The sequence below is a fragment of the Giraffa tippelskirchi genome, chromosome X, assembly GCF_054371585.1.
Source record: "Giraffa tippelskirchi isolate mGirTip1 chromosome X, T2T-mGirTip1v1.2.pri, whole genome shotgun sequence".
Taxonomy (NCBI): domain Eukaryota; kingdom Metazoa; phylum Chordata; class Mammalia; order Artiodactyla; family Giraffidae; genus Giraffa; species Giraffa tippelskirchi.
In genome coordinates, this window is record NC_137289.1 from 149,114,643 (window position 1) to 149,130,780 (window position 16,138).

The 16,138-nt window shown below is 46.1% G+C and overlaps 1 long non-coding RNA gene across 5 annotated transcripts in view; it reads right to left on the minus strand.

The window, feature by feature from the left end:
• The window catches only part of LOC145536928 (uncharacterized), a 453,923-nt gene that overhangs the window by 425,279 nt on the left and 12,506 nt on the right, over positions 1-16,138 (minus strand). For all 5 annotated transcript variants that reach the window (XR_014076087.1, XR_014076086.1, XR_014076085.1 and 2 more), the window contains exon 2: positions 15,799-15,874. This is a non-coding gene — a long non-coding RNA (uncharacterized LOC145536928). The remainder of the gene's footprint in view (positions 1-15,798; positions 15,875-16,138) is intronic.

Here is a 16,138-nt window from a genome sequence, read left to right on the forward strand (position 1 = left end):
AGGAAATCAGTCCTGAATATTCACTGGAAGGACTGATGCTGAAGTTGAAACTCCAATCCTTTGGCCACCTGATGCAAAGAACTGAATCACTGGAAAAGACCCTGATGCTGGGAAAGATTGAGGGCAGGAGGAGAAGGGGATGACAGAGGATGGGATGGCTGGATGGCATCACCTACTCGATGGACATGAATTTGAGCAAAGTCCGGGAGTTGGTGATGGACAGGGAGGCCTGGCGTGCTGCAGTCCATGGGGTCGCAGAGAGTCAGACACGACTGAACTGAACTGATCCTTTTTTTTTTCTTCAATTTTGGCTGTGCTGGGCCTTCATTGCAGCACGTGGGTTTTCTCGAGTTGCAGTGCGTGGGCCTGTTGCCCTTCACCCTGTGGGGTCTTAGTTAACCGACCAGGTATTGAACTCCTGTCCCCTGCATTGCAAGGCAGATTCAACCACTGGAACACCCGGGAAGTCCCCTGGAAAGGATCATATTTTGCGTGTCTACTATCCACCTAACATGTTAATCTTACACGCATTTTCTGTCATTAGCTCACATTTATGACTTAACACTCAAGAATAATGAAAAATAAAACGCAAATTCTGCACAGCTAAATCTCATTCCTGAGTGAAATATGCTTTAATCTTCTAAAACTGGCGTTGTAAGTTGCAGGATACACGCTTTCTGGCTAATTCACTAACTTGGGAGATCAGGCCAGCAGCAAATCTGAAAACAAACCAAGAGGGGGGTGTTTGCCAATGACTTCTTAGAAGGCAAACATCACAGCCCTGAGCTTAATTGCGACACCACTGGCTTAAGGAAAGGCTCTGCCAAAACTGGAGTCAAGCAGAGAATAGCAGCGTTGGAGAGAAAACCCCAAGGAATGGTTTCCAGGAAGAACAAGTTCTAAGGAGGTCTTCAATGCCTGGCCAACGCTGTATTCTGTGTTTGAGACGATGTCTGTGTTTTTTTAATCCGGCGGGTGTAAACTGCTGGCCAGGAAAATCTGTGCGATGTCATAGCCATCCAGCCCCTTGGCCAATTTCCAATATCCCACCGTGTCTCTGAGCATGTAGCAGCAATACGACATGCTTTCCTCTCCCACCCTTTTCTGAGAAGCTGTTGAGAGTACTGGATGGTTTTGGAAGAACATTCTCATCCAGGTGACGTCTCTACTTTATTCTGCCTTTAAGCTTCGTGCTTTGAAGACACCAGGTCTGCTCATTGGCTTACAGTTCCTCAGCAACCTAGAGTGTTACACTGAATGGGGTGGATTCTCTCCGCATGTGGATCAGTAATTAACCAAGGTTCGGGTTAGGCTTCCCTGGTGTCTCAGCAGGCAAAGAAACTGCCTGTAATGCAGGAGTCACGGGAGATGCAGGTTCGATCCCTGGGTCAGGAAGATCCCCTGGAGGAGGGCATGGCAACCCACTCCAGTATTCTTGCCCGGAGCATCCCACGGACAGAGGAGCCTGGCGGGCTACAGTCCACGGGGGCACACTGAGTCAGGCATGACTGAAGTGACTGAGCACGCACAAAACTATTCTCAAGGAATAACTGCTTGCGTGTATTTTTTTAAGTTTTTTTTTTTTTTTTTTGATGTGGACTATTTTTAAAGCCTTTATTGAATTTGTTACACTACTGCTTCTGTTTTATGTTTTGGTTTTCTGGCCACAAGGCATCTGGGATCTTAACTACCCGACCAGGGATTCAACCCGAACCCCCTGTACTGGAAGGCAAAGTTTCAACTTTACCTAGCTTCTCCAGAAAGTTCCACTGTATTCTCAATCTGAGCTCCATCAAAACTCCAGTTGTATTATATTTTCTAGATATTCTGCACTCTATAGGCACTCATTCAGTGGTACTTACCTTGTACGTCCTTCTAAAACAGAATCTTTCCCTAAATATCATTTTGTGGGTTTCAGAAGAGGTGGGAGAATGGCATTGAAACATGTATATTACCATATGTGAAACAGATCACTAGTCCAGGTTTGACGCATGATACAGGGTGCTTGGGGCTGGAGCACTGGGATGACCCTGAGGGATGGGATGGGGAGGGAGGTGGGAGGGGGTTCAGGATGGGGAACACATGTACACCCATGGCTGATTCATGTCAATGTATGGCAAAACCCACTACAATATTGTAAAGTAATTAGCCTCCAATTAAAACAAATAAATTTATAAAAAAAACAAAAAGAGGTGGCAAATATTCAATGATTCTTTAGGAAACAGCTCAGAAAGTTGGGATTAAAAAAAAAATTCAACTGAATACTGATTTGACTGCAGTGTCTTTTTATTATTCAAGGACAAAAGTAATCATTTTTTGAAAGAGTTTTAATCTCCGTCATCTATAAAACCTAAGAAAGCCTTAAACATCATTGTCTTGCCATCATCAAATGGCATACACGGAAAAAGAAACGACACGCGGTTTTACCCTCAAGGAATGACAACTACTATCGGACTCACAGAATTGCTATTACTATTCGTATTAATGCCTCATGAATAAAGTTCGAAAAGAAAAATGTGTATGTATTGTGACTTAAAGCACAGGCTATATACTTTTATGACACCTCTAAATTCACATGGACCTCTGTAGCTGGCTACGTTCTTTCACACACACACACACACACACACACAGACACACAGACACACACAGACACACACACACAGACACACACACACAGACACACACACACACACACACACACACACAGACACACAGACACACACACACACACACACCCCAGTGCTCTGTGAGGGTCCCCGAGTAACACCATGCTGGCTACGTTCTCACACACTCACACACACACACACACACCAGTGCTCTGTGAGGGTCCCCGAGTAACACCACGGAAGCGTCACTTTTCCCACTCCCTCTTCACGGATGGTTTGGCTGACAGTGAACTTGCTGAGGATCAACACTTCAAAGGTCAACCCAGCACCCACACACCCAAGACGTCCATTTCAAAGTCACACGCCCTTTCACACTGTATTTTTTTTTTAACTTAATTTGTAAAGAATTTCTCTTGTGCAAGATACACGTGGAGCCAAATCACCCCTGTCATTGAAAGTACTGTTGTGTAACTTTCCGGCTTGTAAAAAGTCTACTTGGAAAAAGCTATTCATTTACGTTATTTCTTTTTGGCTGTGATGGGTCTTTGTTGCTGGGGTAAGCTCTTCTCTAGGGGCGGAGAGCCAGGGGCTACTCTCCATCAGGGTGCGTGGACTTCTCTTTGCGGCGGCCTCTCCTGCTGCAGAGCACAGGTTCTATAGATGGGGCACACGGGCTTAGATGTCCCATGGCATGCGGGATCTTCCCGGATCAGGGATCGTACCCACGTCACCTGCAGTAGCAGACGGATCCTTTACCACTGAGCTACCAGGGAAGCCCATAAAAAGTCTATTTGAACTATTAAAAATGATGGCTACTTCACTTACATTGCAATGTGAAAACTACAAAGATTTAATGTAATGATTTTGCATTTGATTTTATTTCCAATCTGTTTTATAACCGGTTACCTGTTTCCCTGGGCTTTCCTGGTGGCTCAGATGGTAAAGAATCCGCCTGCGATGAAGGAGACCCCTGTTTGATCCCGGGGTGGAGAAGATTCCCCTGGAGAACGGAATGGCAACCCACTCCATATTCTTGCATGGAGAACTACATGGCAAGAGGTGGACATGACTGAGCAACCAACACTTTCACTTTTCTTTCACCAATTTCTCCATCCTTGCTTTGTTGCTGTTCGGTCGTCAGGCTGTGTCCAACTCTTTGTGAGCCCACAGACCGTGGCATGCAAGGCTTCCCTGACCTTCACAATCCCGCAGACTTTGCTCAAACTCAGGTCCGTGGAATCAGTGATGCCATCCAACCATCTCATCCTCTGTTGCCCTCTTCTCCTCCTGCCTTCAGTCTTTCCCAGAATCAAGGCCTTTTCCAGTGAGTTGGCTGTTCACATCCAGTGGCCAAAGTATCAGAGCTTCAGCTTTAGCATCAGTCCTTCCAATGAATATTCAGGTTTGATTTCCTTTAAGACTGACCAGTTTGACCACTTTGCTGTCCAAGGGACTCTCAAGAGTCCTTCAGCGCCACAGTTTGATTCTTGGAAGTGCTTCATCGAGTCTTCGGTGCCCTGTCTTCTTCATGGTCCAGCTCTCATATTTGTACATGCCTACCGGAAAGACCATAGCTGTGAGTATGCAGACATCTTTGCTAAGCGGGTCTTTAAAATCTAGGCTGATATCACCATGCCTGAGCACTTCAAGCTTCACACATGGGGCAAGAGAGCAAGTTGAGGTGGGGGTGGGGTGGTTATTGGGGTCCCTTCGTGTGTCATCTGAGCATCAAACACCCGGCTGACGGAGCCTGCCTTTTTCTGCTTTCAGGATCCAACGCGTGTTGCACGTTCTCCCAGCAGGATGGGTGGACAGACCGCGGTCTGAGTGAGAAAGCAGACTGGGGGTCCTTCTTTGAAAGTGCTGTCTGAACAGAAGGGCCAGGGCCTGGAGGCAAAGGAACGAAACGGAGGAGCTTGGTTCAAATTCCATTCTAGCATCGTGTCGCTGACAGAGACAAGGATGACTTGTCATCATGTCATGGCGTCTATAAGCAGGGCCCGAAGCGACCGCAGCCCAGTTCCGTCAGCGTGGCCCTATTCCCGCCCCGTCTGTCTGAAGCACCTCACGCGGTGAATCCTCATGCTGCGTTTAAGCACACTGATCTCGGCCTCGTGACGTCTTCTGACCAGCTCTTGCAACAGCCTTCGGCCAGCCCATGTCTCTTGGACCGGAGTGTATTTGCAATGCCAGCTAACCCACCTCGGACTTTTGGACACAACACTAAAACATCTTTTTTTTTTAAGGACAATGATGCATTGACTTTATTTACTTCTATTTTTGGCTGCACTGTGTCTTTCTGGCTGTGCATGGGCTTTCTCTAGTAGAAGAGAGCTCCTAGAGGGGGCTACTCTCTGTTTCCAGTGCACAGGCTTCTGATGGCAGCGGCTTCTCTTGTGGCTGAGCACGGATTCTCAGAACACGGGCCTCAGTGGTTCTGGCACACGGGCTCTTTTTTGCTCCACGGCATGTGAGCTCTTCCCAGACTGGGGATGAAATCTGTGTCCCCTGCACTGGCAGGCATATTCTGAACCACTAGACTGCCAGGGAAGTCCTGCACCGAGAATCGTGAACCCCAAAAATGACGGCAAAGAATCCACAAAAAAAGTCACGAAGATACAGACTTCATTTGCTCATCGCATCATTCCTTTGACACGTGCCCTGATCTCCTCCGGTCATAAAGATGATGAGGAATTGAAGCCACGGTACCTGCGTAGACAGCAGGAATTCAGGCTCTGGGTGACCTTCCATGGGGCCATTCTGAAAATGAGGCTAGAGCCTCAGCCCAGCCCAGTCTAGTCCCAGCTCTCTGCCTTGCAGCTGAAGGTCAGACACCGATATCCATGACCGCCATGCAGCTAAAGCATGAACGGTGTCCCTTGGGGCGGCAACAGGGACACGGGACCTCGCTTCTTTCCCTGTGCATCCTTCCTCAGCCACCAGCCCTCATCAAACGCCACGGGACGTCCGTTCCATACCGAGAGCACGCACGTCTTTCCTTTCTCTTTGCTTCCATCCAGATCATCCCGTCCGCATTTTGAAAAGTGTTCTCTTTAATGAATACACAGTTTTTTGTTTGTTTTTTTCGATAACAATGAGGTTTTAGAAACTGCTGACCCACGGGCCTACTTAGAGCTAAGCCTCCCTGTTGACCTGCGTGTTCATTTCTGCTTTCCAACTCAGTTCCCTACTGAATAGGCCATGCGCCCAAATTCCAGGGTGGCTGGTTTGGACAATGACCCACGGGGACTCTTTCTGGCCATGTCTCTCCCTGTCTCCCGGACGCATTCAATTTCTGCTTTCTCTTCACATTTCTCCCTATCTCCCAGACGGACTCAATTTCTGCTTTCTCTTGCCTGAACCTTTATGGATTTCCCTAATCTTCGCCGGCAACTTCTACCCCTGAAGCTACCCATAAAGTCCTTGTCCCTGGGGCCCCACCTCCTAGCTTTACACTCTGTCCTGTCCTAGAATTAACTAGAAACGTGTGTGAGGACGGGCACACACCTCTTCAGTTCTTCCTCACCTCCACACAGATCCCACGGTTAGCCAGGTTAGTAACACCGCAGCCTAACTAGGCATTACTAGTACACCCATGTGTCTCTTTGCACACATGTAGGTATGACGCATGTGTATGCATGTGGGTGCGTATATGTGCATACAAAGAAAGCTGTGTATGTATTTGTGTGTGTGTGTATGTATGTATACTTCCCACCTCCTCACTGGGAAGCAAATAATATTTTTACATTGTCTACAGGTGGACTTCTCAGGGGGCGCTAGTGGTAAAGAACCCACCTGCCAATGCAGGAGATTTAAGAGACATGGGTTTGATCCCTGAGAAGGGAAGATCCCTTGGAGGAGGGCATGGCGACCCACTCCAGTATGCTTGCCTGGAGAATCCCACGGACAGAGGAGCCTGGTGGGCTATAGTCCATAGATTCACAAAGAGTTGGACACAACTAAAGTGACTTAGCATGCATGCACACGTGGACACAGGGTGGGAAGGGGAGGATGGGACGAATTGGGAGATTAGGATTGATACATATACACTACCACGTGTTAAATGGATGACGTGGCTGGAAGGCATCACCGCCTCAAAGGACATGAGTTTACACAAACTCTGGGAGATGGTGGAGGACAGGGAAGCCTGGTGTGCTGCAGTCCATGGGGTCGCAGTCAGACACGACTAAGTGAATGAAAAACAAGAAATGGGTAAAAGAGCCAGCTGGTGGGAATGTACTATAAAGCACAGGGAGCCCAGCTCGGTGCTCTGTGATGACCTAGAGGGTGGGATAGAGGGCTGTGTGGGAGGCCCAACAGGGAAGGGGTGTTGTATACAGACAGCTGATTCAGGTTGTTGTACAGCGGAAACTAACACCACACTGTAAAGCAATTATACTCCAATAAGTAAATAATAAACAATGCACCTGGCACATTAAAAAAAAAGTGTCTACATTATTAAGTGTCCTTAGAAAAGGATTAGATTAGCACATATGGTTTGAAATCAGGAAGAAAAAAAAAAGTCATCAGTGAACTGGTGAACTCCAGAACTACTGTTCTTTGCAGCCAACTATCAGCATTTCAAATGCCCCTGTTTTGGCAACATGACTATTAAATGAAGGGTTTTATTTTCCAACTAAACATTTCTAAAAGTCCATCGATTTTATTTTCAAAGCAAATGTAAGGAATCACCTAAACAAAAAAACCGCCTCACAAGGACATGTGTTCTATGAAAGAAAGAAAACTTTCCTAAGGAGAAAAATAAAAACAAACAATGCTATGCATGGTGGTTTTTTTATGAGTTTTCAGAAACACTCAGGAAAAAAGTGGAAACCAGTGTTGAGGTGTCAGCCAAGCTCACCGGTGTCAGACATCGCACAGAATCCCCACGTGCTTGTCCACGCGTCATGTGAGAAGCAGATTTAGAAATGTTCGTCTCACGACGATCACGGTTCATGCGGGGAATCGGAGAACCATGAGACGCGGGTGAAAACATATAGAGCACGCTGGTTGCAGAGAAATTAAACAAGGTGGGGGGTGGGGTGGGGAGGAGAAGCCATTTACAGGAGAAAACAAAGTGGGAGACATACGGCAGACCTGTGTTCTCAACCAACAAGAGAACTGTAAATAAATTACAAAGCAGCGGGTGACTTGGAAATAAGGCCCCACGGAAAACATCATTTCCTTAGAAAGAATTCATTGTCTTGGAGAAGGAAATGAAGCAGAGGTGTTCGGCTTTGAGACAGAAGAATATTTCATACGGAAATGTCAGTTCCAAAGCAAACAGATGAAAAAGAAACGAAAGGTGAATTAAGCTGCCCGGCTGTCAGCAGTGTTTGTCTCTCTGAAGGATATTTTTTGTTATTTGTATTAAGTACTCAGCGTGTCAACAGTAACAGGATAAGGAGGCAGAATAAATGACCTGACCCCAGGTGGTGCCAGGGGTAAAGAATCCACCTGCCAGTACAGAGATGAGGGTTTGACCCTGGATCGAGAAGATCCCCCGGAGAAGGACGTGGCAACAAGCCACTCCTGTTTCCTCGCTGGGACAATCCCTTGGACAGAGGAGCCCAGCGGGCTACAGTCCACGGGCTCGCAAAGAGTCGGCCACGACTGAGTGACTGAGCATACAACAGTTCAGACCAGAGCCGGGAGCGGAGCGGTCACACGTTGGTAGGAACCCCACGTAAAGATTTGGGGGGAGATGTCCAAATTATGTTTGGCTTCTACTTCTTCAACCAGGCCCCCGGACTACTCTCCCAGTTTCTATTAAGTGGAGAACTGTATCTCAGGCGCATGTTCAAGTCTCCTGCACGGGCTTCAGGTCTGATGAGCACAGCACAGCACGCTGGGAACAGTCCTCCCTGCAAAGGGAGGCTGGCTCTGTCCACCTGAAGGGCTGAGAGGAGACCCAGGGCCCCACGGAGCAGAAAGCAGCCGGGGCACTCTCTGAGATGCGGAGGTGCTCTGTCAACAGGGCTGCCCTCTCCTTTTACCTCTGAGCTTCCTTCTCTCAAGAAAAAGGCGCGTGCGTGCTAAGTCACTTCAGTCGTGTCCGACTCTCTGTGACCCCGTGGACTGTAGCCCACCAGGCTCCTCCGTCCATGGGATTCTCCAAGCAAAAATACTGGAGTGGGTCGTCGTGCCCTCCTCCAGGGGATCTTCCCAACCCAAGCATCGAACCCATGTTTCTTAAGTCTCCTGCATTGGCAGGTGGGTTCTTTAACACTAGCCCCAAAGAAAAAGGTATTCAACTACGGTTCCTAAAGTCCCCTATTGTAGGGAGCATGTTAATGAACGATAGGGCAAAAACCTCACGTCCAGGTGAGCACAGGTCATGAGAAGGCACCATATGGAAAAGACGAGCAGTAAAAGGAAAAGGAAAACCAGGGGGTGGGCTGGGTATGGAAAGAAGACGAACAGAAGAAGTAAGAATGTAAGAATCAGCCCGGGGGTTCCCTGGAGGCCTGGTGGCTAAGACTCTGCACTCCCAGTGCAGGCAGCCCAGGCTCAGTCCCTGCTCAGGGAACTAGAACTCACATGCCACACCTGGCCCCCTGGGTAGATCAGAACTGGACAACAGAACCACCTACTCCCAAAATACATCTTTTTTTGTTCTGGTTGTTGGGAATTACCTGGTGGTTCAGATGGTATAGAGTCTGCCTGCAACGCAGGAGACCCGAGTTCGATCCCTGAGGTGGGAAGATCCCCCGGAAAAGTAAAGTGGCAACCCAGTTCAGCATTCTTGCCTGGAAAATCCCATGGATAGAGGAGCCTGGTAGGCAACAGTCTGAACCACCTACTCCAAAAATACATCTTTTTTGCTTGCTTTTAGGTTAAAAAATATAAAGAAGAACCAAAATATAGGAATAATGCAACTGACGCAAAGAACCGACTCATTGGAAAAGACCCTGATGCTGGGAAAGATTGAAGGCGGGAGGAGAAGGGGATGACAGAGGATGAGATGGTTAGATGGCATCACCGAGTGTATGCACATGAGTTTGAATAAACTTCGGAGATGGTGAAGGACAGGGAGGCCTGGCATGCTGCAGTCCATGGGGTCGCACAGAGTCGGATACGACTGAACTGAACTGGATGCAACAAACAATATTCAGATGAAACGTACTAGACAATTGACAATTCTTTCACTGCAGCTTATGCACAATATATTCTTGTTAAAAACTCATGCTGCTTGTCCAAGGTTATCAACGTGTTCAAGTCGCTCCTGTTTTTCAAAAACCAGAAATACATAATCATCATGATGCAAGTCATATGAAAAAGTCACTGCTTTTGGTAAGCTATGAGATGGGTTATTTGCAAGATTTCCTTTCCAGGGGGCAGGGGAGGACGATGGATACGAAGCCCCCTCCTTTAAGCAGAAAAGCAGAGAAAAGAGCTTTGAAAAAAAAAAAAAAGGCCAGGTACGGTGGTCAACCCTGCCGTACATAGTACCCAGGGCTAACTCCAGGGAGATTTCCTTCTACAGTCTGATTAGGGGATTGCTACATAGTTCCAAATCCCTCTTAGTATTTATTTTATTTTATTTTTTTTCATTTTTTAATGCTGATAGTTTGGAAGTCAGCGAGCTAGGTGTGTGTGGAGCTGGTGTATGTGGGGTTTCCTAGGGTCAAAAGTTGCCAGGTGGGTCTTGAATCATGTGCCAGTTTGGAGATCCAAAAGAAGCATCATTCATCAGTAAACAGAGCAAAACACCTCAGTGATGTACAGATGATAACGAGATTAAAGGCAGAGATTTATCCTTGGAGGGAAAATTCCCCAAAGTGGTCTGCAAACATAGCAAACTGCAGAGGCATAGAAGCTGGCGTGGGTATAAAACTTGCCTAGTCCCACGGTAACTGCCTACCTGTATCAATCTCTGCATTAATGTGGTATGTCGACAGTATCGCTTTTGATTAGCAAGCAGAGCTGGTGTCCTGGGGCCGCCTGGTGCTTTATGAATAGGCACAACTCAGCTCAGCCAGGTGGTTTATGGTTCCCTGGAACACACACAGGAAAATCAGGAGCTGCTTGGTACGAAAAGCGCCATCTGCTTGGGAGTCCAATTCAATACACAGCTCTTTTTTTTTTTTTTTTTTTTGGCTATGTAAGTGATGCAATGCTCAGAAATGGATACCTTTATGTAAGAAAGACACATTGAAAATCTCACAGACTCGGGAAGGTTCAGAGTTCTCTTATCTTGGGGATGACAACTCAGCTGTCACAGATGAGCATTTGAAGCAGGTGTTGGCTGTAACCTCAAGGAGGCAAAGCCATTAATGCTGGTTGGTAGGAGCACCTTCTATCTTTGATTTCACTCTGACCAATTTCAAGAGAAACATTGCACGTTTCGAGAGCTGCACTAGTGATTGGCTCATTCCGGGACAACACACCCAACGCTGAGGAGAAATGCTTAATTCCTATTACAGAAATGTGTGAGGACTTCCCCGGTCGTTCAGTGGCTAAGACTCCACATTCCCAATGCAGGGGGCCGGGGTTAGATCCTTGGTCAGGAAACCAGGTCCCACACACCACAACTAAAATTTCCTGTGCAGCAACTAAAAAATAAGATCCTACGTGTGGTAAATAAGACCCAGTACTGCAAAAAAAAAAAAAGTGCTCACATTCATGGATTCACAGTTGTACTGAACAGACTTCCTGTGTACCCCCTAAAAGCCAGCCTACTGGCTAAGAAGTATCTGAGTTATTCTGGGGTGTGTGTAGTCTGTGCTATGCAGACCTTAATGACAAAATCAGATTTGACCTTGGCTGAGAAAGTCTCAACCAAGAAGATGCCACCAAGACCTGTCAGACTCAACTATAGGTCAGATTTCTTTGTTGTTGCTGTTCAGTCGCTCAGTCGTGTCCGACTCTATGCAACCCCATGGACTGCAGCACGCCAGGCTACCCTGTCCATCACCAACTCCCGGAGCTTACTCAAACTCATGTCCACTGAACTGGTGATGCCATCCAGCCATCTCATCCTCTGTCGTTCCCTTCTCTTCCCTCCTTCAATCTTTCCCAGCATCAGGGTCTTTTCCAATGAGTCAGCTCTTCACATCAGGTGGCCAAAGTACTGGAGTTTTAGCTTCAGCATCAGTCCTTCCAATGAATATTCAGGACTGATTTCCTTTAGGATGGACTGGTTGGATGTCCTTGCAGTCCAAGGGACTGTCAAGAGTCTTCTCCAACACCACAGTTCAAAAGCATCCATTCTTTGGCGCTCAGATTTCTTGATCAATGTCAAATTTTCTTTTGGACGGAGGTCTCATAAATGTCGTCATCAAGCATGTCACACCCAGCAGGGTCCACACTGACCTGCATGATACTCAGAAAACTAGAACTGAGACAGCTGATAAAGCTGTTGACCTGTTTTCAAATTGTAATTCCCTAAGTAACAATTGCTAGCAGTCAGGAGAAGGCACATCCAGGAACTGAAACAGCGATGACGTGTTCCCTGCATACATGAATCAGAGGAGATGAGAGACTTCAGGACTGCAAACCTTAGGTGGGCCACATGGAAACACAGTGTAGTTCTATTTTAAAGAATTTTTACTATCACAGCGAAAGTAAGAAATTCTCTCAGCTTGGGGACTTCCCTAGGGGTCCAGTGGGTAAGATTCTCAGTGCAGGGGATACAGGTTCAATCCGTGGTCAGGGAACGAAGATCCCACATGTCCTGCACAGCACAGCCAAAAAATTAAAATAGATTTTAAAAGAAGACTCTAACCAAAGAGAAATTCTCTCATCGTAAGACTCTCAGGAAGCATCATGCTTACACATATGGTGTTGAACACGACTGCAAAGCAACCCTTGAAAGCCCAATGAGGGCATTCTACTCAATTCCCTTTGGAAGGAAAAGAGCCCCCCAAAGTCTCAATTCCTTGTCAGCAGTGTGTTCAGCTGCTCAGTCACCTCTGACTTCTTGTGACCCCGTGGATTGTAGCCCACCAGGCTCCTCTGTCCATGGGACTCTCCAGGCAAGAACACTGGAGTGGGTTGCCATTCCCTTCTCCAGGGGCTCTTCCCGACCCAAGAACTGAACCCACATCTCCTGGATTGGCAGGCAGATTCTTTACCATCTGAGCCACCAGAGGACGGCATAATTTATCATCCAAACCAGAATACTTGAGAGGGGAACGGGGTGGGCTTATCAGCTTGGACCTGGGCAGGGGGTGTTGGCTGTAACCATTCTGGGTGAACAAGAGGCTACCATGATTATTGATGAGATGGTTGGATGGCATCATCGTCTCAATGGAAGTAAGTTTGAGTAAACTCCGGGAGTTGGTGATGGACAGGGAGGCCTGGTGTGCTGCGGTCCATGGGGTTGCAAAAAGTCAGACACGACTGAGCGACTAAACTGAACGGAACCATGATTATTAGAAAGAAGGTCGTGAGTTCTGTTCAGCCATTCTTGCCCCCAACTACACACTAGAATCATCGTGGGAGAACACACACAAGTGTGCCCAGGCACACACACACAAGCATATACCTATACCTACACAGGCATACACACATTTACATGTACAAACACATACGCGTATGCATATACTGAGACGGCTGAGCCCTACTCCAGACCAGTTAAATGAGATTTCTGAAAATGGAATGACTCTTGAGCATCGATTTTTAAAAGGTCCCCAGGCGATATAAATAGGCCATGAGACAGAGAAGCACTGAGCTGCACACCCTCCGGAGACCTTCCAGCTCTCAAAACTCTGGGATCCTAATTCCTGAGTGTGAAGCTCTCACCCTTGCTATGGTCAACTGCAAACTACTCTCCTTTCTAGAACACAAAAAAATTCACACCGGTACGAGAACAACCAACAGTACGATAATGACCAACATGTATTTACGAAGAGTTTACACTTTACCACAACATTTTCTCTTTTACAAAAACACTTTCTCAACATTCTCTTTTTTTCTTTGCATTAACTCTATGAGAAAGTCAGGTTGGTTAATATTATTATTATTGTTGACTTTCTACGGGTGAAGATATCAAGGTTTCAGAGATGACACACACAGGCACCAGGCATCTAATACACGGTGCATATGGGATAATCACACCCACGTCTTGATTAGAAAGGGTAGCGGTTAGGAGCACACGCCTGGAGGTCCCTACCTCATGGGTCTGGATTTCACATCTGCCATTCCCTGGCTTGATAAGCTGGGGCAAGTTACTTAACCTCTGCGTGTATCATCTCTAAAATTAAAATAACACACTTGCTCTGCGGTGGTGGTGGAAGTATTGCGTAACATTTCACGTGGCAACCATCAGCAGCAGGTCCAAAAAATAGTAGCAATGTTAGTATTGTTGCCGTTGTTACTGTTACTCCTTCGGTTACTCCCTTCCCCACCTGCTTTTCCTGCTGTAATTCCCCTTCCTCCTCCTCCCCTCCCCCTCCTCCCCCTACTAGAACTCATAACAACATTCAGTGCCAGAGGCAGAGTCCACGCCCTTCAGAGAGACAAGATTCATCAAGTAAAACCCTTTGAGCTAATCTTTACCGGCCTCTCTCACACTGCTCCCAAAAAACCAGAAGGCAATGTGAGTCATCCTCAAAGAAGACACTGTGAAACCGGACACCCCAGATGTGTGTCTGTGTTGAACCCTGGACGTCTTTGGTACAAAGAGCAAACGATCAGACTCTAGACAGATGCTCAGCTGGATTCAGAACCCAGGGGAGAGCGGCCTTGGAGATGCGCTGCTCACATCTGCCCTCGAGGAAGAACCTATGTCCTATCCTGTGCAGTGGGCTACGGGCCTCCAGCGGCAGCCCCTGGGGGTCTGCTCCCGGGTTTCGGGAGGCCCCACTCTTTGAGGGGAGTCCCCAGCTAGTGGTAGACTAGGCTCATCACTACAACGGTCTGGTCACGTCTGCCCTGGAGCTGCCCCTGGACCAGGACTGCAACCTGTGGTTCTTTTCTCCTCCATCTCTCCTTCACAATCTCAGATGACATTGCTGAGTGGAGACGCCTCTAAACAATAATACAAAGCACCCCCATACATGTCAAACAACCCTGTCAAGGACAGCAGGGTGGTACCTTACTCAACTGAGACACCATGAAAACCATACAAAATCTTTTGTTCCAAAACTGTATTACTACATCACTTTCTAAGAGTTTATTTGGAAGGTTTTAGAGAGCTATAAAATATATCTGACTTGTCTCTCTTTCTGATGAAGTGCCTACAGCGTGAGGCTTAAAAAAAGTGATTATAGATCATGTTCTATTCATGTCATCTTTGTTGTGCAAATTAAATTTGTTATGCCACATTAGCTCAAAGATATGAATATTTTAATAATGCTAGATCTATAAATTGCAAGGAAATTGAGTTAGAATTTTAAAATATACTCAGTTCCAAGCAATTGGATTTCTTGAGGACACATTTTTCATCTAGAGAGGAAAGGTATTCTAAATTACTGCATTCCCAAAGTAACCATTTAATTTCATTCTCATTTTGGTAATTCATGCTTTTCAACATACTGAAAACATTAAAAATAATCAAAAATATTAAAATGGTAGTTGGATCCAGTAATCTAAGTGTTCTTAATGTTAATATTATTATATATAACATTATTATAGTTAAGGATAACAACAAAACAGTTACTATGTAACAAAAGCTATTCTATACTCTTAAAATATATTAACTTTTCTGGATTCAGAAATATTTAAAAATTTAAGCATAATAATATCTTCTTATACATATTAATAGTTCATAGATTATTTGATCTGGTAAATTAAATATTTTTGATGTTAATATTGTTATGGTGGAAAATAATAACAATGCAATAGTTAAACAGTTCTTACTATGTGACAAACAGAATTCTAGGCTCCTTATACATATTAACTCACTTAGCCTCACACACGTTCTATAATTTAGGTGTTATTACATCATGTTATCCATAATGTACAATTTAAGGAACTGAAAAACAGAGAGGTTAAGCAACCTCCCCAAGATCACACAGCTATATGTGGCACTTCCTGGATTTGAACCAAACACTCTGCACAAATGAGGAAAAACAAAATGCTGACTTACCTTAAGCCACACCCGTTAAACTTTCACTCTGTGAGTGTGTGTCTGTGTGTAAAAGTATCAGTGTACCTGCAAACTGAGTTATTTTACATCACACAGATGAGACTTAAATGCATCTGAATTTTAATATCCAAACATGTATGGTCCTTGCTGAGTACTCACTCTGAATATCGGAAGCACGTTCAGTGGGGCAGCCTGCCTGTCTTGTCCAAGGGAGTCTCTCCTCTCTGAAGAGTGCCTGGAAATGATAGAATGAATGAGAAACACCACTGGCAAGCCGGCTCAGCACTCAGGTCTGTCTGGCTTTAGGCCAGAAATAGAACTCTCCAAATGTACATCAATCATTTCGCCAGACCTCCTGCATAGTCAATTAGCAGTAAACAGTCACTGAGCGCCTACTGTACGCCGTTCCCTCTACTAAATCCCAGAGCTTGTAAGAGGTTAAGTATGGGGACTTCCTGGTGGCCCAGTGATTGGGAATCTGCCTGCCAATGCAGGCAAC